The following is a 27,530-nucleotide window of genomic DNA, read 5'->3' as shown; positions in this document are numbered from 1 at the left end:
TTTTTTTTTGAGTTATCCACTTCAACTTCCATAAATCCAAACCCTGACTTGGCAGGGAAAGCTGCAGGACCTGCTCTGGAGACAATTGTCCAACAAATTTTCCAGACCAAAGACAAAGATGAGGCTCTGCAGTGGATTTTTAGGAACATTCTGGCTTAGTGTGGGACTTGGTCAGAGGCTGGACTTGATCTTGGAGGTCTTTTCCCACCTTCATGACTATATAATTTTTGCATCAGAGAATGATCAAATTATCAATTATCAAAACTCCAAGAGCAAGAACTGGTTGGGTACTTTGAGGAACGGATGTCTAGTCAGGATAAACTCATTGTTCTCAGTACTCTGAAGTTTAAATCTTTCATATCAAGTGTGTCAAACTCCCTGGAAGCCTCTACAGGCTCTGACATCCTAAATCCTCCCCAGATAACTGAATTCCCATTTGGACAACCTCTGCCTCCAATTAATGGGAAGAAAATAATTTTCCTTCCTTCACTGTCCCTGCTAACATTTAAAAACTGTTTGCATCTCTTGGTAAAATTTTATATAACATTTTAAAGGTCACAGTTTGTCGGTGGACGCCTTTTGTATAAAATATGACTTTGTGTTGGCAGCTCCATCCTGAAAAACGTTACAGTTTTCCTGTAACTCCACTAAGGAGCAGGAAGGACATTAGGGCTGGATCCTGCTTTGGATTTAAAACTAATAATCCCCATCCCACTTTTTGCAAAACTTGTGACTCGTTTCACTCAGCTGATTGACAAATGCACCTTTTTAAGTGCTCTACAATTTCACTTTCTTCCAGGATACAAACCCTGATGATTTATTTTCTATTCAAAAAAAGGGAGGTCAAGACTTTCCCATCGTGAGGAGAATTTTGCTGTTCAAACACAGCAATTGAAGAACCCCAGATTATTCCAGAGCCAAAGAATTTTGTTTTCCTGGAGGTTTTATACTCCTTGTTCCTGAATTCATCCAGGTCTGGTGATGGGTTTTGAAGCATTTTCCATGGAACTTTACTGGGAAGAGTTTGAGATTAAAAAGGGGGAATAATAAAAGATATTTGTTCCTGAATATGGGAATTGATGAACCAGAGTGAAATCCCAACAGGAACAACAATGTCCTGGAACAAAGGACAGACGAGAATCTGGAGAGGCTCTGCTAAGAGGAAAAAGTCAAAGCTGAGCCATCCTAAATATTAAACAGGAAAAACATCAGTTGTATTCAAATAATTTATGGAAAACATTTCAAATTATCAACTATTAGAAGTGGTTCTGTTAACAGGGACAGGGATCTGTAAAATCCAGGACTTCCGTGAGCAAATCCAGTTTTAGGAGGAGCAGTGAACACACATAAACAGGAATTAACAGACAGAATTACGGTTTTCTAAAAACCTGAGAATTTACTTAGATGTCCCTCTAATTTCCAAGTCCAAGCCACCCTTCCTCACCACACAACCCCAATATTGTGGAATTTTTAGAAGGGGTTATCAACCCCAAACCCCTGCTTAGAGCAGGTTGTTCAAGGCTGTGTCCAGTTGGGTTTTGACATGTCCAGGGATGGACACTCCACAACCACTCTGGACAGTCTGGCCCAGTGTCCAAACACCTTCCCAGAAAAAAAAAAAAAAAAAAAAAATTCCAAGTTAAGATTAAGGGAATTCTGTGTTTCCCAGGAAAAAAAAATATATTCCAAGTTCAGATGGAATTCTGTGCTTCAGTTTATGCCTCTTGTCCTCTCACTGCTCATGATGGAATAAAATGTTACTCCAGATCCTTTATTCCTTGTTTAAAATTAATTTTCCCACTGCTAAGAACCCCCTGAGCTTTCCCTTCCCCAAGTTGAATTCCCAGTTTTTCCAGCTTCTTTTCAGATTACAGATGCCCCTTGAATAATTTCTGTGGCCCTTTTTCTGGACTTGTTCCAGCTTTTCCATGTTTCTCCTGGGCTGGGGAGCCAGATGTGTCCTTCCCACAGCTAGTACTAATTTTAAGGAAGTAAATTGGAATTAATGGACAAAATATTGACTCAGTGTGCATCACTTTTCAAAGAGAGCTGCCAGAGAAACACAGGAAAATGGGATAAGGAAGATGGAATAAGGTCACCAACACCAAATTCCATCTCTGGGAAACTGTTGAGTTTTCATCATCTTTTCTGCCAAGGTCAGGATTAAATGCGTGAGATGGAATTTCATGTTGGGACTGGGATGTTTATCAGTTCTCATCTCTGTCACAGTCCCACAAACCCTGAGTTCTGCAGCCCCTCACTCTGACAAACTAAACATGGAGCCCATCTCTCTCTGCAAGGCCTTTTGAGGATCAACTGTCCAATTAGGAAATTACACCTGAATTATTTTTACTTTTAACACAATAACCAACCACCCGTGCTCACAATGGGGACTTTTTTATCCAATTACACAAAACCACCCAAAGCCATGGAGAAGGAGAAGGAGAAGGAGAAGGAGAAGGAGAAGGAGAAGGAGAAGGAGAAGGAGAAGGAGAAGGAGAAGGAGAAGGAGAAGGAGAAGGAGAAGGAGAAGAAGAAGAAGAAGGAGAAGGAGAAGGAGCAGCCTCCAGCCCAAAACCTCCATCTTGCTTTACATCTATTCCTGTATTCGAAACCCTCAAACTCTGAGTTTCCCAGCCTGTGATATCACACACTTCTATTCAAACTCCACCCCCACAATCCCAGTTCTGTCATTCCATTTTGGAATCTTCTCCATGGCCTCAGGTCAATGCAGTGTTCTCCTGGGGGTCAGGGCCTGGCAGCACAGAAAGTCCAAAATTCTCAGCAGCCAGGGTTCCGAGAGGAAACCAACCACTCTGCCATACATCTGCCTTTGATTTTTCCAGCCTCTCCAATGGAGGAATTCCCACAGCCTTCCCAGGCAACTCCAGCACTGTACTGTCCCTACTATTCTCATGATGTTACTGGAATCTTCCCTCTTGGAAGCTGGGATAACACAGGCACTGCCTGCCAGTTCCGTTTCATCCCAGGAAAAGCTTAGTGAGATTTTCAGGAAGAATTCAGACCCTAAAGCAAGGAATTTGTTGCAGATCTCGTGCTACACCCACTGTAAGAACATTGCTGTGGGGTCGACAATAGATTTGGGAATTCCTAAATGGAACAGGCACCTGCTTGTCTAACCTTGGAATTTAATAATCTTTCTGTACACAAAATCATATTTCACTGGCAACACTGGTGGAGTTTCCCAGAATGGATTGCCAGGTAATTCCTTTTCTTTTCCTGTGAGGTAAAAAAGAGGATTTTAGAGAGGGATTCTTTATCCAAGCTTCTCAAAGATTTATTTCCTAACACCATGAGATTGTTTGGTCTGGAAGGGACCTTAAAGCCACCCATTCCCACCCCATTCCATGGCAGGGACACCTCCCACCACCCCAGGCTGCTCCAAGTGTCCAACCTGGCCCTGGACACTCCCAGGGATCCAGGGGCAGCCACAGCTTCTCTGGGAATTCCATCCCAGCCCCTCCCCAGCCTCCCAGCCAGGAATTCATTCCCAATATTCCATCTAAACCTTCCCTCTTTCAGCTTGAAGCCATTCCCTGTGTCCTGTCCCTCCATCCCTTTTCCCAAAATCTCTTTCCAACTCTCTTGGAGCTCCCCTTACAAATGTAGGGAAATTTCGCTATGTCCTCTCTGGAAAACCTTGATGTGAATGTTAAAAGATGATTAATCCTCATTTTATGGTCCTGTTGATGAGACTCATTAGACTGTAGTAATAATAATAATAATAATGATGATAATGATAATAATAATAATATCTGTGTGGTTAAGGGTGCCAACCAGCCATCTCAAATTCGGTTTCTCCTGCCATTTGAAATTTCCTGCAGACATTTGGGATGAGCAGATGCAATCCAAGAGAACCTTCAGGCAGCCCAGGTGGGGCAGAGAAAGGCTTGGGAGGACATCCTCATGGAAATCAAATATCCATGTTCAAACATTGGATCGTGTCAGACAGTGCTCATGCATTCCCAATCCACACCAATTAATGTATTAATTTTTAGTCAAATAACCTGTCAAACCACATCCCATGTATCTATTTGTTCAAATCTGGGATTTTTTCTATAGACAGGAGAGACCATGTCAGTATTTTATGATGCAAAACTGCAAATGCACAGATTCCTTTGGCATATTCCTGCTTGTTTGGTGGCTTGGGAGATGCAGGACCAGGAATTTCAGGGATCTGTCAGTGCTGGTGGCTCCCAGATTTAAAAAATCCTAATTCTGGGAGGGGATCATATAAAACAGGCAGAAAACCCAACAGCAACATCCATCTCTCCTCAACTGTACCTCCACATGGAAAAGTTGTGTTTAATTGGATTCAGGAGGACTGGCTGGAGGAAGTTCAGATGGGATTCATCCCAGTTAATTATACTCTCCCTGCCTTTTTGGGAAGCTTAAAAGGTCAGTTAAATATCAAAGCATTCTGTTCCCTCTGTCATTTCCAGGTTTAATTCCTCCATTTGAACAGGATTCAGGATCTCTGTACAAATCCACAGTGAGACAACAAGAGGATCCCAAAATGAATGTAATGTGTCCAAAAAATGTACACAGTGCGTAGATAATTTTTAAAGGGCTATCTAGGAAAACAAGAGGGGCTTTATCCCCATTTTTTTGGTTAAAGAGAGAGGTAAGAAGCTGATTTTATGATTTTCCAGAGTTGTAGGAGATGCCATAGCCCAGCGAGAAGATCCATCAAAACCTCTCGAGGCTTTGGAAGACGTGGCAACTTCGTTTTCCTGCTCCACGTGGTCGAGTTCCACTTTTTTTTTTTTTTTTTTTTTTTTTTTTTTTTTTTTTTTTTTATAATGGAAAATAAACGTTTCCAGCACGCAGCTGATTTCAACTACTCCGAGGGTTTCAACCCGAGCAGATCCTGCTGCACAAAAAGAGGCTCCCGGGAGGGTTGTGGGTTTAATCATCATTACTCTCCCTGCCTCTCTCATCTTTCCTCACCACCCCTAATCTGCGCTGCTGCATCTGCAGATAAGAGTCAGCCGAATCACTGGGACTGAAGGATCGTCTGAGGGAGGAATTCTTTCCTTTGAAAGCCTGGGAAGTGGTCCCCCGGGTGTGTCATTAAACCGCAGGAAAAAGCAGATGCAAGCTCAGATTATCTGTTGGTGACAGCCTAAATAAAACACAGTAATTGGCAGGGCAGGGGGGGACAGGCAGCGACTGCTGTGCTGTTGAATCTGAATGAGGAATGGCTGGGGAAAAACAGGGATTTTCCTTGGAAAAAAATCACTTCTGTGCATAGGGAATGAGTGTGACATCCTCCATTCCTCCTACAAACAAAGATGGTGGCAGCACAAAGAGAAAATATTGGGGTTGTGTTCACTTTCTGCCTAAATATTTTCCTCTCGGCTGGACTGGAACTTTATTTCAGTGCTCGGCACCTGGGAAGAGGTTCTATCTCCAGAGTTTCTTCAGCAATGAATATTTCCCTGAAGCCTCCCTTCCAATCCCTGACAATTTTAATCCTACTTGCGGTGAACTCATGGAATGGTTTGGGTTGGGAGAGGACCTTAAAGATGATCTGGTTTCAACTCCACTGCCATGGGCAGGGATCTCCCACTGTCCCAGGCTGCTCCAAGCCCTGTCCAGCCTGGCCTTGGGCACCTCCAGGTGCAGGGGCAGCCACAGCTTCTCTGGGAATTCCATCCCAGGGCCTCCCCACCCTCCCAGCCAGGAATTCCTTCTCAGCATCCCACCTAACCCTGCTCTCCTTCACCTTAAGGCCATTCCCCCTGTCCTATCCCTCCAGACCCTTATCCAAATTCTCTGCCCAGCCTTCTAGGAAGCCCAGGTTTTTTTTGTGGGAAGCAGAAGGATCGCTGTCACTGTGTCTCAGCACTCAGTCACCAGGACAAAAGCTGGAGAGTAAAACCAACCAACAAACCAAGCAAAATTCCTAAAAGTATTTCTCCCCTGCTAATTTGAAGCCGTGGAAGCACCCATGACAGAGTATCCTTGCCCTCTCCATAGGTGCTACTGGCTAACCCAGGCGGTTGGAGCTGCTGGTTTGTTTAGTTGGGAATTTTGCAGGATGTCTGATTTCTAGGAATGGGCATTGTGGATAAGGCTTGTTTGTTTTGGCTCTGTTTCCATGGGGATAAACAGAAGTGGAGTGATTAATTTCCATTCTGTTGCCATGGTTATTAATAATAATGAGGTGATTATTACTGCACTGTAAACCTGACAGCAATTCCAACGCTGCCATAAAAAATGAGAGAGGGAGAGAGAGGGGGAAAAAAGCAACAATGAAAGAGCTGGAGCTGATCCTGAGCCCGGGAAAATCAGCACTCACACGTTGCCTTCGATGAGAGGCAATGAAATAAAAGATGTGTTCTTGGAGAGCCTGGACTTGCAGACAGAGCAATATTAATAAAACAAGTGATAGATGAGAAGCCCTCACTGACTTCAGCAGATTTGCACCCGCTGAGATTTGACGAGGCCGGAGATCTGCCAGTACAAAAGTCCCACCTGGTTCACACATCCAATGGAAAATCAGGATGTGCTCAGTACTCCCTGGATCAGGCTCTATCTTATTATTTTCATTACAAAAAGTGCTGGTGCCGTGTGGGGGTGATGAGTAGAGGCGAGTAAAAATATAATTAAAAAAACAAGCAGCAGCTCTTCGCCCTGGGTGAGTAATAAGCAACTCCCACATTCCTGGTACCTGCTCAGCTGGCTCTGCCTCCCTGCTCCAAGTGATTTGTATTCCTCCTGGAGACATTGCCATGGTGTTGGAACAACAAGTAACACTCCGTTCATCAGATTGTCCCCGCGGGTGAGATCACATTCGGCGAGGATTCCGCACTCGGAGCCGGGATGGTTTGCAGACTTCCGTCCTTCCCAGTCCCGGGGTAGGTGAGGAAAGCTCAGGATTGGCAAATCCCAGCCACTGGGCAGAGTTGTTGTTGTTATTTTATGGCTGACTGGGACTCAGCATCAGCCTTTTCACACAAGCCTTGGAAGGACAGCAACAGGATGAGAAAGTGACTGTTTGCATTCTTCTCCCCAAAGCCACAGCCTGGGCTGTGAGTTTTCCACGTTTCCTTTCCCAAACCAGGGGAAATTATTTTGTGTGTTTGGTTCTTCCTTCCCCCCGAGTCTCATTTTGGTTTGGGAGTGCAGGACCAAATTCCCATCCTATCATTTGCCATCCTTTATCAGGATGCCACCTTTGGCAAAACAAACTCCACAGCCCAGCTGCTTCCCAGATTTCCTTGTGTGCTGAGGTGGCTTCAAAGGGAGCAGGACAGCAGAGCAGCACTGGCTGTCAAACGCTGCCACATGGCCAAGGTGAAAAATAAAAACTCTTGGCTGTGGAGAGATTTCAAAGCAAAATGGGGCTGTCAAGGGTTTTCTTCTTCAAACAGAAATCCCTGTTCTCACAGAACCCCAGAATGGGTTGGGTTGGAAGGGACTGATAGGGAAGATGTGTGTTGATATCTTCACAATTCCATGGGTTGGATTTTCCACAGGGAAAGGAAGAGGGCCAGGAGTTGAGTCTGGGATAAAAGGAGGCTGCACCCTCCTGTACAGAAAATCCCACTGGAAAACTCAGTGTCCATAGAGGAGACAGAGGAGTCCTGCAGCTTTATTCAGATAAAGAGAGAGAGGCCAACGGGGCACATCCCCACAGGATTTTCTCTCTCAAAGTTTTGGAGGCAGGCAGAATTAAGGTAAAACAGATTTAAAAGGTGTTTATGTTAATACTTAGAGTGGGATCATCACTTGTCAAGATGGACCTGAAACTTGGAAAGTGTGGAAAATAAATTCCAGAATCATAAAAGAGCTTTGGTTGGAAGAGACCTGACAAATCACCTCATCTGGAGCGGCAGGGCAGCCTCCCACTGGGCCAAATTGCTCAGGGACAGCAAAAGAAAATTAGTTTTTAAATCATAAACAACAACACTGAGATGAAATCTTCAGGAACATGGAATAAAACGCAGGAATACTTCCAAAAGCTGTGTGATTCCTGCCTGCTCCAAGTGCAAAGCACCTCTCACGACACCCCCACACACATTGCACCACACTTACACGCTCTTGTAACAACAAACCCCTTTGGCTGGGAGCACATGGAAACGGGAGAGACTCCCAGCGTGTCACGTCTGAAAGAGGAGAAAAGGGAAAAAAAAAAAAAAAAGAAATCCCAACCCCAAGTTCCAGAGCAATTCTGGGCTGGCGGAGGGAAGGGGATGGGGAGAGAGAGAAAAGGAGGAGGGGGCAAGACAAGTTTGTGGTTAGATGGGAGCTCCCACCCATTTCCTTTCCTTGCCCTTCCCAGGCATGCCAGAGCCGGCAGCCAAGACAAATCCAAGTCTCCCGAGCCCGCGGACAGACAGACAGACAGACAGACAGCTCCGCTCATGCTGAACCCAGCCCTGGAGCAGCGGCGGGGAGGGGGAACACATGGCCAGGGGGGCAGTGCCCTCTGCTGCCAAAGCACCGATGTGGATGTGGAGGATGCCGGGGAGAAAAGTGAGGGATGGGCCTCTGGAAATTTGTGGAGAAACAGCCAGAAAGGGGATGCTGAGGGCAGCAGGGGTCACCTGAGGGCTCGGATTGCCAGGAGAGAAGTGGATCCAATGGTGTCCGATTCCCTCTGATATGCCTCTGGTTTTAACTTTTATATTTTCACATTCTGTGCTGCTTTAGAGTGTGGGTCTGAGCTCCATACCAGAGGATGCTGAGCTCTGTGCACAGAGCAGGGAGACAAAACAATTCCTGCTCCAGCTGGGCACCAAGGACAAATGATCCAAACCTCAGCCCAGGAGCACAAACACCGTGGGCTGGAGAGAGAAAAACAAGCAGGATGGGACTGATGGGCTGGAGCTGGAATGGGACAATGAACTCCAAGGTGCCAATGGAGCAGAACTGATCCCAGGGAGAGCCCCGGGAGCGCTCGTGCATTTTGGGACCATTTTGGGTCATTTGGGTGCAGCCCTGGCTGGGCTCTGGTGCTGCCCAAGGTGGATCCATGGAGGAGATCCTTGAATAAATCCCTGTTTTATTTTTTATCTCTGTCCAGTCTCTCTTCTGGGTCAGCCTCTCAAGGCATCACCTCACTGCTCTGATCCCATGAGTTTCCATGAGGTGAAATGGATCCGATGGTGTCCAATCCCCTCATTGCTGTTCCCATGAGCTTTGAAGAGCTGGGATCCTTGTCTATATTTGGATTCCTTGGGCTGCAGTCCTTGGAGCTGGGATCTCCTTGCTGGGGAGTTCCCAGAGCAGTGTTGTGATGCCAAAGGTGGTGGCACAACCAAAGTTGTGCCTCTGGATGGGATCCCTCACCTCTGTTGGATGCTGTAGACCAGAGCTGGAGGCTGCGCATGGACCACAGCAGCTCCACAGGGAAACAGAGAAGTGAGAGGCGTGGGAGGAAGCTGCACCTATTCAACAGCCCCCAAAAAAGATCTCCATGATGCCTTGAGAGGCTGACCTAGAACCTCAGAGCTGGACAGAGCTACAGAATAAAGCAGGGATTTATCCAAAGGATCTCCTCCATGGATCCACCTTGGGCAGCACCAGAGCCCAGCCAGGGCTGCACCCAAATGACCCAAAATGGTCCCAAAATGCACGAGCGCTCCCGGGGCTCTCCCTGGGATCAGTTCTGCTCCATTGGCACCTTGGAGTTCATTGTCCCATTCCAGCTCCAGCCCATCAGTCCCATCCTGCTTGTTTTTCTCTCTCCAGCCCACGGTGTTTGTGCTCCTGGGCTGAGGTTTGGATCATTTGTCCTTGGTGCCCAGCTGGAGCAGGAATTGTTTTGTCTCCCTGCTCTGTGCACAGAGCTCAGCATCCCCTGGTATGGAGCTCAGACCCACACTCTAAAGCAGCACAGAACGTGAAAATATAAAAGCTCAAACCTGAGGCACTATCCAGGAGAAGAGTGGCTGCTGCTAAGGAAAACTGGCCAAACTCCTGCCATGGGGCTGGAGCTGCTGCTGGAGGAGCACAGCAAGGACCAAACAGCACCAGCAGAGGAGCAGACCCCTGTCCCCCCTTGGGGCCACCAGGCAGAAATCAGGGGCCCTGCTGCCTGTTTTAGCCCTCTGAGTGCTCATCATCCATAAAAACAGAGCCAGAATCCACCTGCCAGAGGGAAATGATGCCTGGAGGAGACCGTGAGATGTTCCCTTTTATTCCAAGTATCCCCTGTGGGGCTCTCTTGGGGTCACCAATTTGTGTCCCCTCTCTCTCAGTCCACACATTCTCTCTTCACACCAGGAACCTCCGTAGTGGTGTTGGAATATTCCCAGGAGTTTCTTCCCAATATATGTCCATTATCTAAAATAATAAGTGTAATAGCATAAGTAATTTGCATATAAAAGTAAGAATTTAGCTGTAGATGAGCAGCATCTGGTTAATAATATTGTTTATTTGGTCTTTAACACTTAGACTCACATTTTCAAGACTTTCTTCTTGACACCTGAGGAATCCAAACTTTCCTCCAGCAGGTTTTTGGCACACACCCCCTCCTTTGAGATTTGAAAGAAACATCAGTTATTAGGAGAGAGTTTTAGATTAGGTCATAAAGGAAAATTGAGAAAAAGAAAACAAAAAACAAGCAAAAAATTCTACAAGAAACAAATAAACAAAGAAATGTCTTAAAATCTTACAATCAGTAATTGATGATCTGGCTGACAGAGGGAGGAATCGTGTTGTTATGAGCAGGAAAACCTGCAAATCTATGAAATATGTAAATGGAATAAACACTCCAATTTACAGGTATAATTAGGTAGCCCTGTAATTTCATATCTTTTTTAGGATTTTCTTCATCACAAAGAAGCTCTTAGTAGATGTAAAATGTAGCTCTTAGTTTTCCATTCTTTTACCTTCCCCATCTTTCTCCTGTCTTTCTTCTTCCTCTCTTGACCAAACCCAGTCCCCAAAACAAAAAGTTCTTGTGTCTTGCTCACACCTGTCCAGGTGGGATAAGAGGAACCCAAGGATTGTTTTTCTTCCTCTTCATTTTCTTCTCCTCCATGCCATGGAGCCTTCCATGAAATCAGAACTGGTGTCCCACACCCAGAAGGTGCAAAATAGCAAAAAAAGGAGCAGTTGGATGCTGTGGAAATTGGGGGTTGCAGTACAGGATAAGAACCAGGATTCCCATTTCTGAGGCAAAGCTGGAATTTCAGGGAACACCTGCTTTCTTCTGACGTGGAGTGTGAGCAAAGCCAAGGAATTCCAGATTTTTCAGCCTCTTCATCAAAATCAACGCGAAGGAAACTGAATCGGGAACTCTGGGAATTGCAGGAACTGCAGCCAGAGTTCGTGTTCACACCTACACCTGCGGCTCATGAGCCCTGCGGGACGGGTTTGGTGCAGATTGGAAAACCAGGAATGATATAAAGCTCTGATCACACTTCTTCCTGGTTCATGGATATCATCACATCCACTCTGGATGAGGGGCTAGAAAATGGGATTCTCCACCTCTGGCCCACAGTAGGTCGTGTGGGGAGGAAAGGATTCTACGATGTAATGGAAAGCTCATGGACTGGGATGGGGAAAGGAGAGGTGTGGGGTGTCCCCAGCTCCAGAGGCACTCCTGGCCTCTCTGGGATCCAGGCAGCACTCAGAGCTCTTTGGAAGGTTATGGATGAAGGAATGTGGGAGCATCCACGTGCTAAATTATAATGGAATCAAATAAAGTCCAAATGGGCCAGGAGTTGGACTTCCATCATTGTGGGTACCTTCCATCTCCAGATATTCCACGATTCTATGACTAAAACAATGAGAAATGTGGGATTACCTGTCTAAGTCCCTGATTTATTGCCTAAGGAGGTCAAGAATCCTTTTCACCACAGGGTTCCACCTTCAGGGGTCAGAAGAAATCCAAGGATATTTTCTCTCGTATAAAATTTTCCAGTAATTTTGAGGAGGGGCTGACCTGAGCCTGAGGTCGCTGAAAATACTTCTCTCTCTTTCAGTCTCCTCTTGTGTGTGTCACTGCATGGAAAAGGTTTGTACAGAACCTCATCCATGCAATGACCTCGTGATATCCTGGGATCACCTGTGGAAGGCTGGATTGATGCCTTGTGCAGGCTGACCTGGAGCAGAGGCTGGCAGAGCTAAAGAATAAAGCAGGGATTTATCCAAGGATCTCCTGCATGCATCCACCTTGGGCAGCACCAGAGCCCAGCCAGGGCTGCACCCAAGATGACCCAAAATGGTCCCAAAATGAACCCAAGATGACCCAAAATGGTCCCAAAATGCACGAGCGCTCCCGGGGCTCTCCCTGGGATCAGTTCTGCTCCATTGGCACCTTGGAGTTCATTGTCCCATTCCAGCTCCAGCCCATCAGTCCCACCCTGCTTGTTTTTCTCTCTCCAGCCCACGCTGTTTGTGCTCCTGGGCTGAGGTTTGGATCATTTGTCCTTGGTGCCCAGCTGGAGCAGGAATTGTTTTGTCTCCCTGCTCTGTGCACAGAGCTCAGCATCCTCTGGTATGAAGCTCAGACCCACACACTAAAGCAGCTCAGAAACTGAAAATATAAAAGTTAAAATCTGAGGCATGAGGATCATCTGAAATTCCTTATCTAATTCACCTCACCTCCATTTGGGGAGCACAAACCTCAGGGTTTGTGTCTCTGGCCACTGCTGAGGGTGAGCGAGGCATTCAGGCTGTTGGATTTTTAGGACACGGCCGCCAAGTCAGACACTTGAGAAAAGCCAAAATGAGGAACCAGAGAAGCCAAGGAATGATTCAGAACAAGTGCAAGACAAGAGAGTGGGAAGCCACAGCGTCTCCTCTCCATGTCCAAACAGGGCAAGGATCCCACAAGGCAAAAACAAAGTCAGGTGGGCTGGGAAGAGGCAAAAAAAAGGCGTCAGAGCTGAGAGAGGCGGGTGAGAACAAGCCACGGAAACGTGGCCGCAGCCAAGCTGCACATGGAGCAGCCAAAAGCAACTGAGAGACTCCTTCTGGTCCCAGATGGGTGGAGAAACCACAGCCTTGGGTTCCTGCTCCTGTCCGGAGTCTCCTGGGGAACGGACTGTGGTCAGCCGTAACCAGAGCGGCCGCGCGGAGAAGGAGGAAGGTGAGGGTGGAAAAGGGATCAGGGGAAATATTCCCCTGGATCCCTGGAAGTGTCCAAGGCCAGCTTGGAAGGGCTTGGAGCACCCTGGGATGGTCGAAGTTGTCCCTGCTCCTGGCAGGGGATTGGAAAAGATAATTTTCAAGGTTCCTTCCAACCAAACCCACTCTGTGATTGTGGAGGAAATATTCAGGGCCATATTATAATTCAGCTTCATCAAGTTGCTGCTAATCTCAAACATTAATTAGTTAAAGCCTCGTTACCCGAACTGATGATTTTCCTTTTCCTTTGGGGAAAAACATCCATTAAGAAGAAAAGAAAAATAGGTTTTTAATTGACTTCCCCAAATTCTCAAAAAAAAGGAAAAAAAAAGTTATTCCCCCTAAAAAAACAAATCCACAATTCAAAAGAAATATTAAATAAACCAAACAATATATTAATAATTAACTTACAATATAATATTAGTAATATTAATAATTAAACTGGTACAGGTTTGATTATAAAAAGGAATAGTGAAATCAGAGACTTCCGTCCTTATTTATGGAGGAAGGGATGATGGAATAAGTTGATAAAACACTTTTGCCAATTTTCACAATATTTGATATTTTTCTTGCAGTTTCAGCTTGGAGGAATTAGTCATTATATGGGGAAATGAGTTCTTTTAAAACAAAACAAAAAACAAACCAATTTTCAACTTTTTTTTTTTAGCTTTCTTAGTGTTCAAACAAATCCTGAGGAAGTCAGCTTTAAAAGAAAAATAAATATCATCCTGTTCAATGAGTTTTTAAATCAGAATTTAAAGGCTTCCTTCTTCTTTTATATCTCTTATTTCTCCCAGATTTTCTGCGCTTCCTGAGAGGATTAATCAAGTAAAATGTTATGATTCATTCACACCAATTTAGACAGATTTATTCTATTTTAATACATACTAATGAAGACAAAATTAAATTTGTTTGGAAAACTATCATTAAAACAGGATGTCAGACATTTACAACAAAGGCATTAAAAATAAAACGATCAAGAATTCATTTCATTTCATTTTCCTGCCTTTTTCAAGTACAGACTCTGTGTAGAACCCAAACTCTTTGGAGACACAGAAATTAAAAATTTACTAAATTCCAAGACAGAAAATGGAATTGAGGATGCCACGTACTTTATTTTAGGATGATTGAATGAAAGTAGGATGGTTTCCCTTTACAGAACGTGCATTTCCTACTGATGCCTTGTGCAGGCTGACCGGGAGCAGAGGCTGGGCAGAGCTAAGGAATAAATTAGGGATTTATTAAAGGATCTCCTCCATGGATCCACCTTGGGCAGCACCAGAGCCCAGCCAGGGCTGCACCCAAATGACCCAAAATGGTCCCAAAATGCACGAGCGCTCCCGGGGCTCTCCCTGGGATCAGTTCTGCTCCATTGGCACCTTGGAGTTCATTGTCCCATTCCAGCTCCAGCCCATCAGTCCCACCCTGCTTGTTTTTCTCTCTCCAGCCCACGCTGTTTGTGCTCCTGGGCTGAGGTTTGGATCATTTGTCCTTGGTGCCCAGCTGGAGCAGGAATTGTTTTGTCTCCCTGCTCTGTGCACAGAGCTCAGCATCCCCTGGTATGGAGCTCAGACCCACACACCAAAGCAGCACAGAATCTGAAAATATAAAATCTGAAACCTGAGGCATGACTACGTTCAGGATAAGTAGGCCCTAAATTGATGGTCTTGGGTGGAGTTCCCAGCACGGCAGGGGTGACATTCCTGCCATCACCAGAGAGAAATTCCCACCCTTAAAATGTTGGAATGATCCCAGCCAGGAAGATGATCCCAGAACTAGAGCCTGACTGGAAAAGCTGGGGATGTTCCCCTGGACAGGAGCAGCTCCAGGGAGAGCTCAGAGCCCTGCCAGGGCCTGGAGGGGCTCCAGGAGAGCTGGAGAGGGACTGGGGACAAGGAATGGAGGGACAGGACACAGGGAATGGCTTCAAGGTCAAAGAGAGAATGTTTGGATGGGAGATTGGGAAGGAATTCCTGGCTGGGAGGGTGGGGAGGGGCTGGGATGCAATTCCCAGAGCAGCTGTGGTTGCCCCTGGATCCCTGGAAGTGTCCAAGACCAGGCTGGACAGGGCTTGGAGCAACCTGGGATAGTGGGAGGTGTCCCTGCCCATCCAAGGGTGGCACTGGATGATCTTGAAGGTCCCTTCCAACCCAAGTCCTCCCGGGATTTTGGGATTCCTGTCACATCTGTAGCCTGCTGGCTTTCCCCAGCACTCACTGACGTCACGTCCCTTGGAAGAAACCTCCACGGACCCCAGGGATTGAGGAGGGTATTTATATCATCACAGTCCTCTAATCCCTCTCTCTGTATTGTCTGCAAACAGTAGGAGAGTGGGAATGCAGCCTGGAGAGGCGGGAGTCATGGACACCTCGCGTTGGATGGAGGACAGGAACCAGCCACACTCGTTAGTCCTTAAATTAGCAAAGCGCTGCCAAGGTAACGGCTCTCTCCACAATATTGTTGTCTTGACTAAACAACTTTCCCTAAGCTCCGTTGAAATAATCTGTTTTTTCACCTGCAGGAGTGAAACATTCGAGCCGACATTCCAAGACGGATCTGGTTAAGGCCATAAAAATTTTGTGGTAACCTATATATTATTTTTATGCATATGCTTAACACGATGTGTTTTATGAATGTGCTAAAGTGCAATAAATCACCTAAAATGTGGTGTAAAACACTTGAGGCTCTTAGCAGAGTATCAGATGCTCGCACATATTCCATACAACCACGGGCTTGTGCAGATGCAGGAGGGTAGGGACATGTCATCTCCTGGCAATAGCAGGGAGATGGGAATGTGGCTTCTCTTCTGCATGGGAGGTCGGGAGAGCAGTCCCTGGCTCTGTGATGGATTAGCAGCCAAAATGAAGACAGAATATGTGGAGGAACAGTGCAGCTCCAGCCTTTACTGGGTGTAATCCCAATAACTGGAGTTTCACAGGAATTATGTTGCAAGACAGGAATTCTGTCTCTTCTGGTGGATAGAAAATACACTGAAATTCCTGCTTTTGCAGAAGATAAACATGAGAAGTCCTAAGGAAAATTGAACCTCTCTCCTGGTTCTGCTGAGGGTCAGGATTCAGAGTGGATGAGCCCTGGATGAACCTGCTGTTCCCAGTTCCTTTGGATTTATGGATCTAGGACTAGAGCACCATTCCATATCGTGTCCTTCATTTTTGCATCTTCAGCAAGTGAGGCTTAAGTTTAGATGCTTAAGTCAAGTTGGAAAAGCATCCAAAAAGCTTTTCAAGTTAGGGGATTGGAAAAATTTGGAGATGAAAGTGCTTCAGAATTTTTCATATCCTGTTCATCGTCTCCAAGCCTTGTTGGAAAAACTGGCATGAAAGAAATTCCCCTCTTTTACTTGATTTTTTTTTTTTTATTAAAAGTGGGCATAATGATCCTTTTTGCTTATAACACTTACAAAATACTAGAAATTAGTTCAAAAGAGGAACTTGTCGCAGGAATTTGGGCAAAGATTTGATATCATTGGTCTGCAGATTTGATATCCTGCTCCAGTGACCATCAGTGAAGTGCATGGTGGGAATATGGGAATGTTGGGGTTGTCCTGTGGAGGGCCAGAATTGGATTCAGTGACCCTTGTGGCTCCCTTGTAACTCAGGATATTCCACAATACAATATCCTAAAGCTTTACATGTGTAAAAATCAGTGGATTTCAAAAAAATGGTGCTGTCAGTAGAGAAGGGATAAAGAAGTGGGTGTTTAATTTAATGTTTTTACTGCTTTTTGACTGACTGGCATCAAGGAGCTCTTCCTGAGGGAGCTGCTGGTGATTTCAGTCATCCAGGAACTCCCAGTCCTTACACCCTGGAGTTTAGGATAAGGCAGCTCCAAGAGAAGCATCAGATGGGTGAGGTGGCAGGAGAGCTGGAAATATCCCAACAAGTTTCATATCCTGCCAGTGCTCCACCAAAACCAACATTTCCCCAGAGCACTTCACTCTCATTGAGCTGAGGAAGTGTTTTCCAATGGAAAAATATTCCATGTGACCAGATGCCATAGAAGGTCATTTCAGGCCCCAGTAAAATTAATTTGAGTTCTTTGAAAGTGGGCATCCACAGGGACCAGGTAATTTTTTATTTGTTTTAACAAATAATTTGTTTGTTTTTGCTTGAGGAAACTCCCGTTGACTTTGGCTGAGCTCAGGTTTCTGCCCTGAGAACAGACAGTCAGAGAACTCCAAATTATGGACTTAAATGTGCTGGGAAAATGGCTCTGGAGAAATGGGATGGATAATTGTGGAGTGGGAGATCTTTTTTGGGGGTTAGGAGTGAGAGGAAAAGAAGAAGCAGGAGGAAACAGTGGCATAAAAGGTCTGAAGAGCAAAGCTGCTGTTTTGTTTTAGCTGAAATCCATGGGATTCAGTAACCCTACAGAGATCTCTCATGGACCGATTTAGAATTAGCCTCAACTTCCCAAAAACCCAGAAAATCCCACAGATTCCCAAACCCCCAGGAGAGGCTCTGGAATGGCAGAAGTGCACGCCATCAGACAGTGTTTGTTGGTATCCAGGGATAAGGCCGGATCCCGTGCCTGGAAGTTTGGGATCACCACCGTGATTTTGGAGCTCTTCTCCCCCAACCAGCAAAACAGGCACCGGAGGGCTTTCAAAACATGGGAGGGAAAAGGAATAAAAAGGGGTGTGAAATGTGGATGAAAAATTAAACTCTATAATTTTAATAAAGATTTGGAGGGAATGGGTATGTTTATTTATAGCTCTGGATGCATGTGGGGACTTATTGTTTTTTAATGGACATGCGCACTTTTGAGAACTTTTGATTCTTTTTTTTATTACTTTTATTAATTTTTATATGCATAGAATTTTACAATAGGTTAATGCATATTTATTTTGTTGATTTTGCATTACACCTATAACTAGTTATACTTGTACTTAGTTTTTGTTAGAAAGTACAGAAAGAACTCTTGGGTTACTCTGCCCTGTCTGTTTTAAGGTTTAAGGAGGAGTCTTTTTTATTTTTTATTGTTTAGTGTGGAAATTTGTATTCTTTTTCTTTAGCTGGGGTAGTTTTGCTAGCGCTGCAGTTACTAGACTAAATAGCATATTTATAAAGCTTAAAGTGGTGCATTTTACTTAAATCTAAACGGGTTTTTACTTTGTTAATTTTTCACTCTGTCTCAGGGGAAAGAAGGAAGAACAGGACAAGGCAGCAGTGCCAGGATCCGACACTCACGGCTGGGTTTGGGAATGGCTCGGAGACGGATTCATGCTCTCAGACCAGGACACAGAGGGACAGGAGGATGTGAGAGCCATGGGATGTTGTGTGGGTGAAGAAGGCGAGGAAATTCCACTATCCCCATTTTTTTACTTTTCTGCCCTTCTCACTAAAATTTCAGCACATCTGTCCCAAATTTTAATGAGAAAAAACTGGGAGATGCTGATGGGAAAATGCTGGAGAGTTGCTGACGGCCCTTGGGGTGTTTCCAGGTTAACCATCCTAGAAACATGGAATATCCTGAGTTGGAAGGGATCCATGAGGACCATCAATCCAACCCCTGGACTGATGCACAGACACCCCAACAATCCCACCCTGGGCATCCCTGAGAGCTGTCCGAATGCTCCTGGCGTTGGGAATGTGCCCATTCCCTGGGGAGCCTGGGCAGTGCCCAGCCCCCTCTGGGGGGAGAACCTTTCCCTAAATCCAGCCTAACCCTCCCCTGGCAGGGATAATGATTCCACCACTTCCCTGGCATCCCGTTCCAATGCTTGACAATGCTTTCAGAAGAAATTATTTTTCCCTAATATCCAATCGAAACCTCCCCTGGTGCAACTTGAGGCCTTTTCCTCTTCTCTTGTTCTGTGACCTAGAAGTGGCCAGAAGGATCTGCTACCCTCAGATTTAAATAAATATAAATAAAAATAGATAATTATTTTAATACATCTATATTTAAGTGCCATAAAATAATGTCCTAAAGGACTTTTGACAGCTCAGTTGAAGTGCATTTGGAAAACCAGATTAATTTGAACAGACAAGTTTTAAAAATCCAGCTCATGTAGATTCCCACTCCCAAAATTGAGTTATCTTGCTTTTGGTTCTGCTGCGAATATTTCAAGAAGAACGTAGAGCATTTTCTTTGTTTTTTTCCTCACAGTCCCTATTATTAAAACAGGATTAAAATATTGATTTATTACAGAATTGAGAGGGATAAAACTTTAGTGTTTTTATGTAATTTGGACAAAGGCTCCCTTTTTATCTCTGCTGCCAAAAGCTGGAATAATCCCTTCCCATGACTGCCTGAGCTGGAAACGCCTGCCAAATGCATGGAGATTCCCAAACTACTACTGTCTTCCAGTGATCTATGAAAAAGCAGCTTCCAAATGCTTCCTCTAGGCAGACAAAAATATCAAACTGCTCAGAATTAGGAATGGCTTGAGGAAATTTAGTGATCTGCTACCCCAAAACCTAAAGTCAGAGACATCAAAGCTTGGATTGGCCTCAAGGCTTAAATTTCCAATTATTTTTAAGTCACACAGCTTTAATTTTTTAAGCTTGGGGGGGTTTATGCCTTTTTTTTCCTCACTTAAAGTGCCCTCAAATGAGAATTATGTCGTGACCTGGAGCAGCAGAACAAATCCGAGCACATATTTCAGGTCACCCAGACCTCCAGACAACCTGCAAGTGGTAACAACCTTTCATCACTTCTCCCTTTTTCCTGCTGGAAGTGGGAATATTGCAGCCCGCTGGATTTTTGTGCTGCTTTCCCTATGGAGCAGCTGGTTTGGATCTGGAAGTTGTGTAGCTGCACTTGAGCTGGTGCTGAACCTGCATTATTTTGCCTTGCTGAGCTGTGCCGTTGTTGAGCCATAAATTTTCCTGCTGGGAGAATTGTGTCTGAAATTTTTAGGGAGAAGGAAGGAGGGGAAGGAGGAGAAAAGAATAGACAGGAGAGAGAAGGAAAAGGAAAAAGAAAAGCAATATATCTGACACTTTTTTATTTTCCAGTATATTAATATTTTTCTTTCTTCCGTTTTTTCTCCCCCTGCAATATTGAAAATAAAGGAAAAATAATTTCCATGAAAATCCAATGCCAACACAGTGATGATTAATCTGAACAATGTCATTTTCCATTTTAATTGCTTCCCAGCTTGTCTTCAAGCTGTGGGAAAGGGAAGGATCCCTCCAGCAGGAAGAGCTCATCAGGCCCTGTCCAAGGTTCTAGTCCAGCTTCCCTGATATCCTCACCCACATCCCAAATTTATCCTAAAGCCCCCTCGGGAACAGCTGCTGACTGTAATTATAAATTATACAGTAATTATGGAGTCAGACATTCCAACCCACCAGCAGGAAAGAGGGAAAAGCCAGGAGGTGGGGACAGTTTGAGTGGCTTTTTCCATGTCTTCCCAAGTGGTGTCTTTGGAGTCATCTGAATCCATGGGAGATCCTCAGGGAAGAGCATTTGGTTCTGAAAAATGAGGAGTTCAATGTTTGTGGCTTCACTGGGGCTTTCTACCAGTTTTGCAGCTCCCAAAAGATCCTGGGTGGGTCCACACCCCACCAAAGGATCCATGGAGTGTAATTTATTGCTAATTAGTCTTTCTGCTCAATGCAATAACTGTAATAATTATGTAATTCACACGAGTTCCAGGAGGATGGCCATTTATGGGAGAATTAAGATTCCCAACTTTTTTAGGGCATTTCATTCCCCAGCTCCTCTCAAAGCCCAGATTTCACACACAACATGCATAGCCAAGTTCCAGAACTTCTCCTGCATTGTGCTGGTCTTTCTGGGCAATTTATGAGGAAAGAAAGAAAAAAAAATATTATTATTATTAATATTATTATTGTCATCACCATTATTATTATTATTATTATTATTATTATTACTCCTGGGAGTGCCAAGTGTTGCTGGGAAAAACAGATTTTGTTGGTGGCAACAATCACAACCAACTTTCCTTTCCATAGCCTGGGGAGATCCAAACTTGGCACAGCCCACGGACAACTTCACCAGGACAATTTTGCTGCTTGAAACAACACCTTGCTTTGTGTATTTCTTGAGCCAGCCTGGAATTTAATCCGTGTTTCTTTAGAACTGAGTCACACCAGGCTGCTGATCTGAGCAGTCATTAATGAGGGATATTTCATGGAAGGATAAAGAAATCCAAGACTGCTGTAGGCTGGAATTAAAGTCTTGGTGGTTTGTAGCGTGTCCTCAAAAATGGTTTTCTTGTCCAAATATGTGACCTGAATATATTTGTAAAATAATTAATCTGTGGGACCACATCTGTGCTGGAATCTATTAAGTGGCTGGAACAGTCTGTAACAGGAACTTCAGACTTTAAGTATCCTCCCAATTTAGAGATGATTTGAGCATTTGAACGTTCCTGGTTGTCCAGACAGGTTGTGGAATCCCCAGGCCAGGCTGGACAGGGCTTGGAGCAGCCTGGGACAGTGGGAGGTGTCCCTGCCATGGCAGGGTGGCACTGGATGATCTTGAAGGTCACTTCCAACCCAAAAACATTCTGGGACTCTTTACACACGCAGACGACAAGGACCAAGGGGATGATGGATTTTCATATCTGTGTCTCGGTGATTAATCCAAAAAGCAAAGAAGAGAAGGATCAGAGCCAGGGAAACATGGAATAAGACTGGTCTTACCCTGGAGATAGATCTTGAGCTTATTTCTGTCCAGTTCCCACATTTTCTATTTTTATCACATCTTTCCTTGGCCTTTTATCCCCTGATGCTCCTTTTCTTCTGCTCTTAAGACGATGGTGGCTTCAGGCTGTCCCCACGTCATCCCTTTTTTCCCTTGGCCAGAGCACGAGTCCTGGATGAAATTCCCTGGTTGGCACTGGCTGTGTCATTTCCTCCCTGAGGATGTGGAGCACTCCATGACCTCACCACGAGAAGGAACAGCTTTGAGGCTGGATTTCCACGAGCAGACCTTCCATAGTGCCCGGGGGCATTAAGGGGAAGGGCCAAAGCTTTCCTAGATTTTCCCCTTTTGTTCTATATCTCAGGATATTCTGATATCCAGGCAGTGAAAGAGTGGGAGTTGTTCAAATCTCGATGCTGCAAACCCATCTTCCCAAAATCATCTCCCTTTTGCTACCGTGTGAGAAGGAGAAAATTCCCATTTTACAGAGTCTAAGATTTTGGCTTATTAGGATAGGTAGGGAATGAGCAGAGATCTGTGAAAGCAAAAAATAATTTAAGTTTCAAATCTTCCCCGTGTCCTTCTCTACCAAACAGCAGCAGGTTTCTGCTTTTCCCCAATTAAACACCCACATTTTTTTCTTCTTTCATCTTTCACTTTTATTTTCTTTTAGTATAAATCGAGTGGGTCTGGATTAAAAGTCAAAAGAAATGAAACCCTTTATTTAATGTATTTTGAGAAAGCGTTCTGCCTTTTTTTCTCCCTGATTATTTGTGCCAGAGGAAAATCAGTGGGAGATGCTGTTAAATGGTTCCAGAAAAAAACACACTCCCCAACTCCCTGGGAGCAGCATCTCCAGGGGTCAGGAGTTCCCAGGTATTTTTAAAACCTCCCCAATCTTGATCTTCCCAAGAGCCAAACCCAACAGGATGTCTGGCTGTAATGACAGATATATTAATTAGACACATTGCCCACCAGGAATATGTCTGTTGTCACCTGCAAGACAGGAGCGTGATCCCATGCTCCGTGGATTTCGTGGAGAGTCAAGTGATGTCAGGCTCTGGAAGTTGCCCGTGAAGAAGCGCAGACAAGCCAAGCTCTGTTCTTGCCCGGCAGAAGGGTGGTTTGACACCATGGGATATCAGATCTTTGTGATTCCAGAGCTTTTTCCAGGCTCCTTCCGTCCATCCCGGTTTCCTGGCTCTGCTCCCAGTGCCAGGGATGAAGCAGGATGAGCGTGGCCGTGGGTCAGCCGGGGGGAAAATCCACACGGGAGCTGCCATGGGGGAGGTGTCCCTGTCCACTGCAGCGGTGGAACTGGGGGGCTTCAAGGTCCCTTCCAACACGAACCATTCCATGATTCTATTTATTCTTTTTAGTTAATATTCTTAGGAATTCACAAGGATGTTCCAAAAAACCTGATGCTCACTAAAGCCTAAGGACCCCTTCTCTAAATCCTGTATATAATTATTTATTTTATTTTATTTTATTTCATTTTATTTTATTTTATTTCATTTCATTTCATTTCATTTCATTTCATTTCATTTCATTTCATTTCACTTTATTTTATTTTATTTTATTTTATTCTATTTCATTTCATTTCATTTCATTTCATTTCATTTCATTTCATTTCATTTCACTTTATTTTATATTAATTTTTTTTCTGTCCTGCCTCATGATCATATGACCTAAAGAGGCAAATGAGACTTAAAATTTCCCTGAAGTTCCCTTTCCCAAAAAAAGAAAAAAGTTCTAGCCAAACTTTTGAATTCCCATATTCTGCACGACGTCGTACCCCAATTCTTTGTGAGTTTCACATTTTGCTTAACAACTTCTCAAGACTCCAGGCAAAAATTATTTGTCTTCTGCAGTTTAATTAACTTGTACATGACAATGGGAGGTTCATTTTTTGAACAAATGACAATTTGTTCATTTTGAGGACATCTGAACCAAGGAGCTGCTCCTTTGCTGCCTTCCTGGAATTATTTTCCAGCTTGGCATAGCAGCAGCAGCCACCATTCCTGCCGGCACTCCGGGAGCTGGAGAAGCCGCCTCGGGAATCAAACCAGGAATTGCCTCAGGCTGGAAGGAGCACGAGCTCCTGAGCATCACAAGGAAGAGGTGTAGGACACAACTTCCAGCGGGATCCCAGAAGGGAAAATGGGGAAAGGCAGCGACGTTTGCTTTTGCCACGTCCCAGGGATTAAAGTGGAGGAGCACAAGCGTTTTCTCTGTGAGGAGGAGATGAAGAACAGCAATTAATGGGCTCAGAGGGTTTTATGTAAGCATTAAAGTTTTAAGTGCTTCGTATTTTGTAGGGCTTGTTATTCCTGGATATTCCTCCCAAACCTGTTGAGAGACGTGAAGCAAATTTCTGGAAAGTTTCCCCGGAGTTTCTTCACGCAGAGCAAAGCTTGCTGTGTGTCTTCTTGGCTCGGGGATCCCAAAGATCCTGCGCCGTAGGAACATGGAAGGTGACTGCATTCCACCAGCTCCTGGTGTTTGTTTAAGGTTTGGGACCAACACACCCATCCGAGCTCGATTTCATTCCTCTCCCTCCCTCCGTGTCACACCCACCTCACGTTACACTGCCCGTGCAGGCCAGTATTCCCCTGAAAATGAAGGTTTTTAGGGATCTATGGAATGTTTTCATTTTCCCCGTTCTCCAGTGACACTCATCAGACTGGCTGAGTCTCTCAGGGGCAGAATTATGCAAGAAAACCCCAAAATGTGCCGGCCTAAGCCCACCCAAAAAGTGAGGGCTGACATTTCTCTCTCCCTGGCCGCTCCACCAGCGTGAATTCCAGCTTGAGTTGCTGGGACAGGACCATGAAAAAGCAGGAGAACTGAGCCTGGAGCTCCAAAATAAAGGCTGCAAAGACGGCTAGGGGATCAAGAACTGCATTTTCCAGATGCAATGAGCCAGTCAGGCCTGAAAAGGCAAAGCCCTCGATTCCGTCTTGTTACAAAAGAAGAAACAGGCAAATTGGAGCTGAAAGGTCTGGGCCTGTTTATTAAGGTACAGACAACTGAAGACGAGGCCCCAGGATAAACCCAGGACCTCAGCAGCAAGCCAGAGTAACCGTGTAACAAACACAGGCTGTTTTTCCCAGGGAAACAGAGTCCACAGGAAAAAGACCTGGATGCTCGACACCCAGGTGTGAGAACCCCGGGCTTGCTCTGGGGTCTCGAGTGGTGGTAAAGTCTCTCCTCCAAGCCGTGTCTCCAAAGAAAAACTGTGCAGCCTCTTGTTGTTCTGTCTCAAGGCAGTTTATTGTGAGTTATCTAAAAGAATTTCTTCTCTGGCTGCTGTGTTTGCTCAGCAGCCCACGCAGAGGCACACACACACCCTGACATCCTCTCTGACTGTGTCTTCTCTCCCCCAGCCCAGGGCTGCTGCTCTCTTTTATATGATATATTACGTATTATATGTTTACAGTTTTCCCCCAATACCTACTACCTATATTACAAAGTGTTTTTCTACTCTAAACCAATCTGTGAGTGCCAACATCACCAAGAACATGGATGTGAGGAAGAAGAAGGAGGAAGAATGGGATCAGCCCACTTTCCTCCATCTTAGAACTCCTGACCCCCATGTACAAAGTAAAAACCCCCCTGTACAGGTGTTAAAACCCCCCTGTACAATACTAAAAATTTTCCCCTCTGTTTTGTAACTACTTTTACTATCCCATCTAACCTTTTGTGACTGCTTGTTCCACCTCCAAAGTTGGTAACTCATTCCATGGTTCAAACCCAAAATCACAGCTGTTTGCAGCTGCCTGCCGGGATCTAAAATTCTTCTGACCAAGGCCTGGAACCTCCAAAAATGTCTGAGGGACATTTTGAGTTCCAACACCCAGGGATCTTTATTGTCTCTTGAAGGGGGCAGGATTGGTGAGTTCTTGATCCGGTCGAGGGTTGGTCCTTGTTTTGGTCACTGGTTGGTCCGTGTGGTGGTGCATTCCTGACTGATCATTCCAGAAGCTTGAGGCACCATTGGCTGGTCGGCTCTCCCAGTCACAAGTTGAGCTGGTGCCTTCACCCCTGGACACGGCCCTTCCCCTTTTCCTGGACTGACAGCTAGACACACAACTAACAATTAATATAACTTTGTAGCTTATCATATTAATTATAACAAATCATTACAGTACCGCAATCCATTACACTAACAATTCATTTAAAACAATTAACTATCATTAATCCCGCCTACTAAAACAAATTCATTTATAACAATCTCCTGACAGAGGGCTCTGCAATGGTCCACAGAACTCACCAGCACTGGGTCTGTGCCTGATTCCATCCCAAAAACACATCCCTGCTGCTTGCTGGGGTGGAGTGGAGATCTGGACGATTCCTTCCCTCATTTTTGTCCAAGGGAAATGGGAACACCCAGCTCATGGAGCGTGATCTATGCACCAGGGCTTCAGCGCACACCTTGGGCTGGGCCAGTCTCACATTTTTGGACTCACCAGGATGAGCAGCTCAGTAAAATCCAGAGGAAGTTTGGTTGTTTACATTTCAAAGGTTAACAAATATGTTTATTGGGGTGGATTTGGGGGTTATGTTTATGTAGTGTCATTAATTCATTTATTATTTGATCATTCCCTCCTTGCTCACAGGATTTTTGACTTATTCAGGCAGCAGGACTCAATCACATATGGAGTTGGTTAGTGAAGATTTCTGTTATTAAAACCAATATTTGGGGTGTCTTTTGTAGGCAAAAGTAAAAATTAGAGTTAAAAACATGGAAAGAAAAGAGAAAATAATTTAATATTGCAGCTATGGAGAAGTTGGATTTTACTCCCATTTATGCCCAGAATTCTACATTGATGTATGACTTCAAACCTTTATTTTTTTCCTCAAAGGTGAATTCTTACAGAGGACTTTGGCTTTACTCCAAGAACTCTTAGAGATTTTGAAGTTGACTAGAGATTTTTTTGAAATAGTGCTGAAAAATGACAAAACTTATGAAAAATCGCCCCACAAGAACCAGACCAGTCTCACCTGAATTAAACTCCTCGAGTTGTGTCAGAATTTCTCCTGAGTCAAAGTAAAGACACGCAGATCTCTGGATTAATCATGTTTCCCCCAAACCATCTATGGAGAAGCCACCAAATTCCTAATTTAGGCAAAATCATTCAAGATAGGTTAATTTGGGTTCTGGGGCCTCAATCCAAACTCCAAACTTGGTGGAAACTTAAGTGTCCCATTTCCTTTTGCCTCTGTTCCCCATTATGTAATTCCATGTCCTTTTTTGCCACAAGAACTATAAAAATCCTCTCTTAAAATGCTTGGATAAATGGTATATAATATTAAAATGTCTGCAAATGTGAACAGAGTAGATTTGCAATAGCTCACAGTGAAAGAAACATGGGAAATGGGTTGCATGTGAAGAAAATCATGGATATTGTTTGGTCTCATGTTTATAAGGTTGGCGTTTATCCTCAAAAACACTCTGGAAGCAGCTGAGTGTTCATCTCATCCATACCCTGGAATCATGGAATCTTTTATGTTGGAAAAGACCTTTAGGATTATCAAATCCAACCATCAGCCACCACCACCATGGTCACCACTAACCCATTTCCTCAAGTGCCACATCAACGTGGTTTTGAGCACTTCCAGGACTGGGGACTCCACCATTTCACTGGGCAGCTGTGCCAGGGCTGGACAACCCTTTCCATGGAGTAATTTTCCTTAATATCCAACCTAAACATCACCTGGTGCTAATTGAGGCCGTTCCCTCTCCTCCTGTCCCTGTTCCCCCGGCTGTCCCCTCCTGTCAGGAG

The 27,530-nt window shown here is 44.7% G+C and overlaps 1 long non-coding RNA gene across 1 annotated transcript; it reads left to right on the top strand.

Moving 5' to 3' along the window:
- On the top strand, window positions 1-27,530 carry LOC146768090 (uncharacterized). Its single transcript, XR_014950232.1, has 4 exons — window positions 1-6,884; window positions 15,434-15,546; window positions 15,632-15,692; window positions 18,269-27,530. It is a non-coding gene; the product is annotated as an uncharacterized LOC146768090 (long non-coding RNA).

Source organism: Lonchura striata, chromosome 2 (genome assembly GCF_050655825.1).
Source record: "Lonchura striata isolate lonStrDom1 chromosome 2, ASM5065582v1, whole genome shotgun sequence".
NCBI classification, from domain to species: Eukaryota; Metazoa; Chordata; class Aves; order Passeriformes; family Estrildidae; genus Lonchura; species Lonchura striata.
This window is presented reverse-complemented; position numbering and strand designations above follow the sequence as displayed.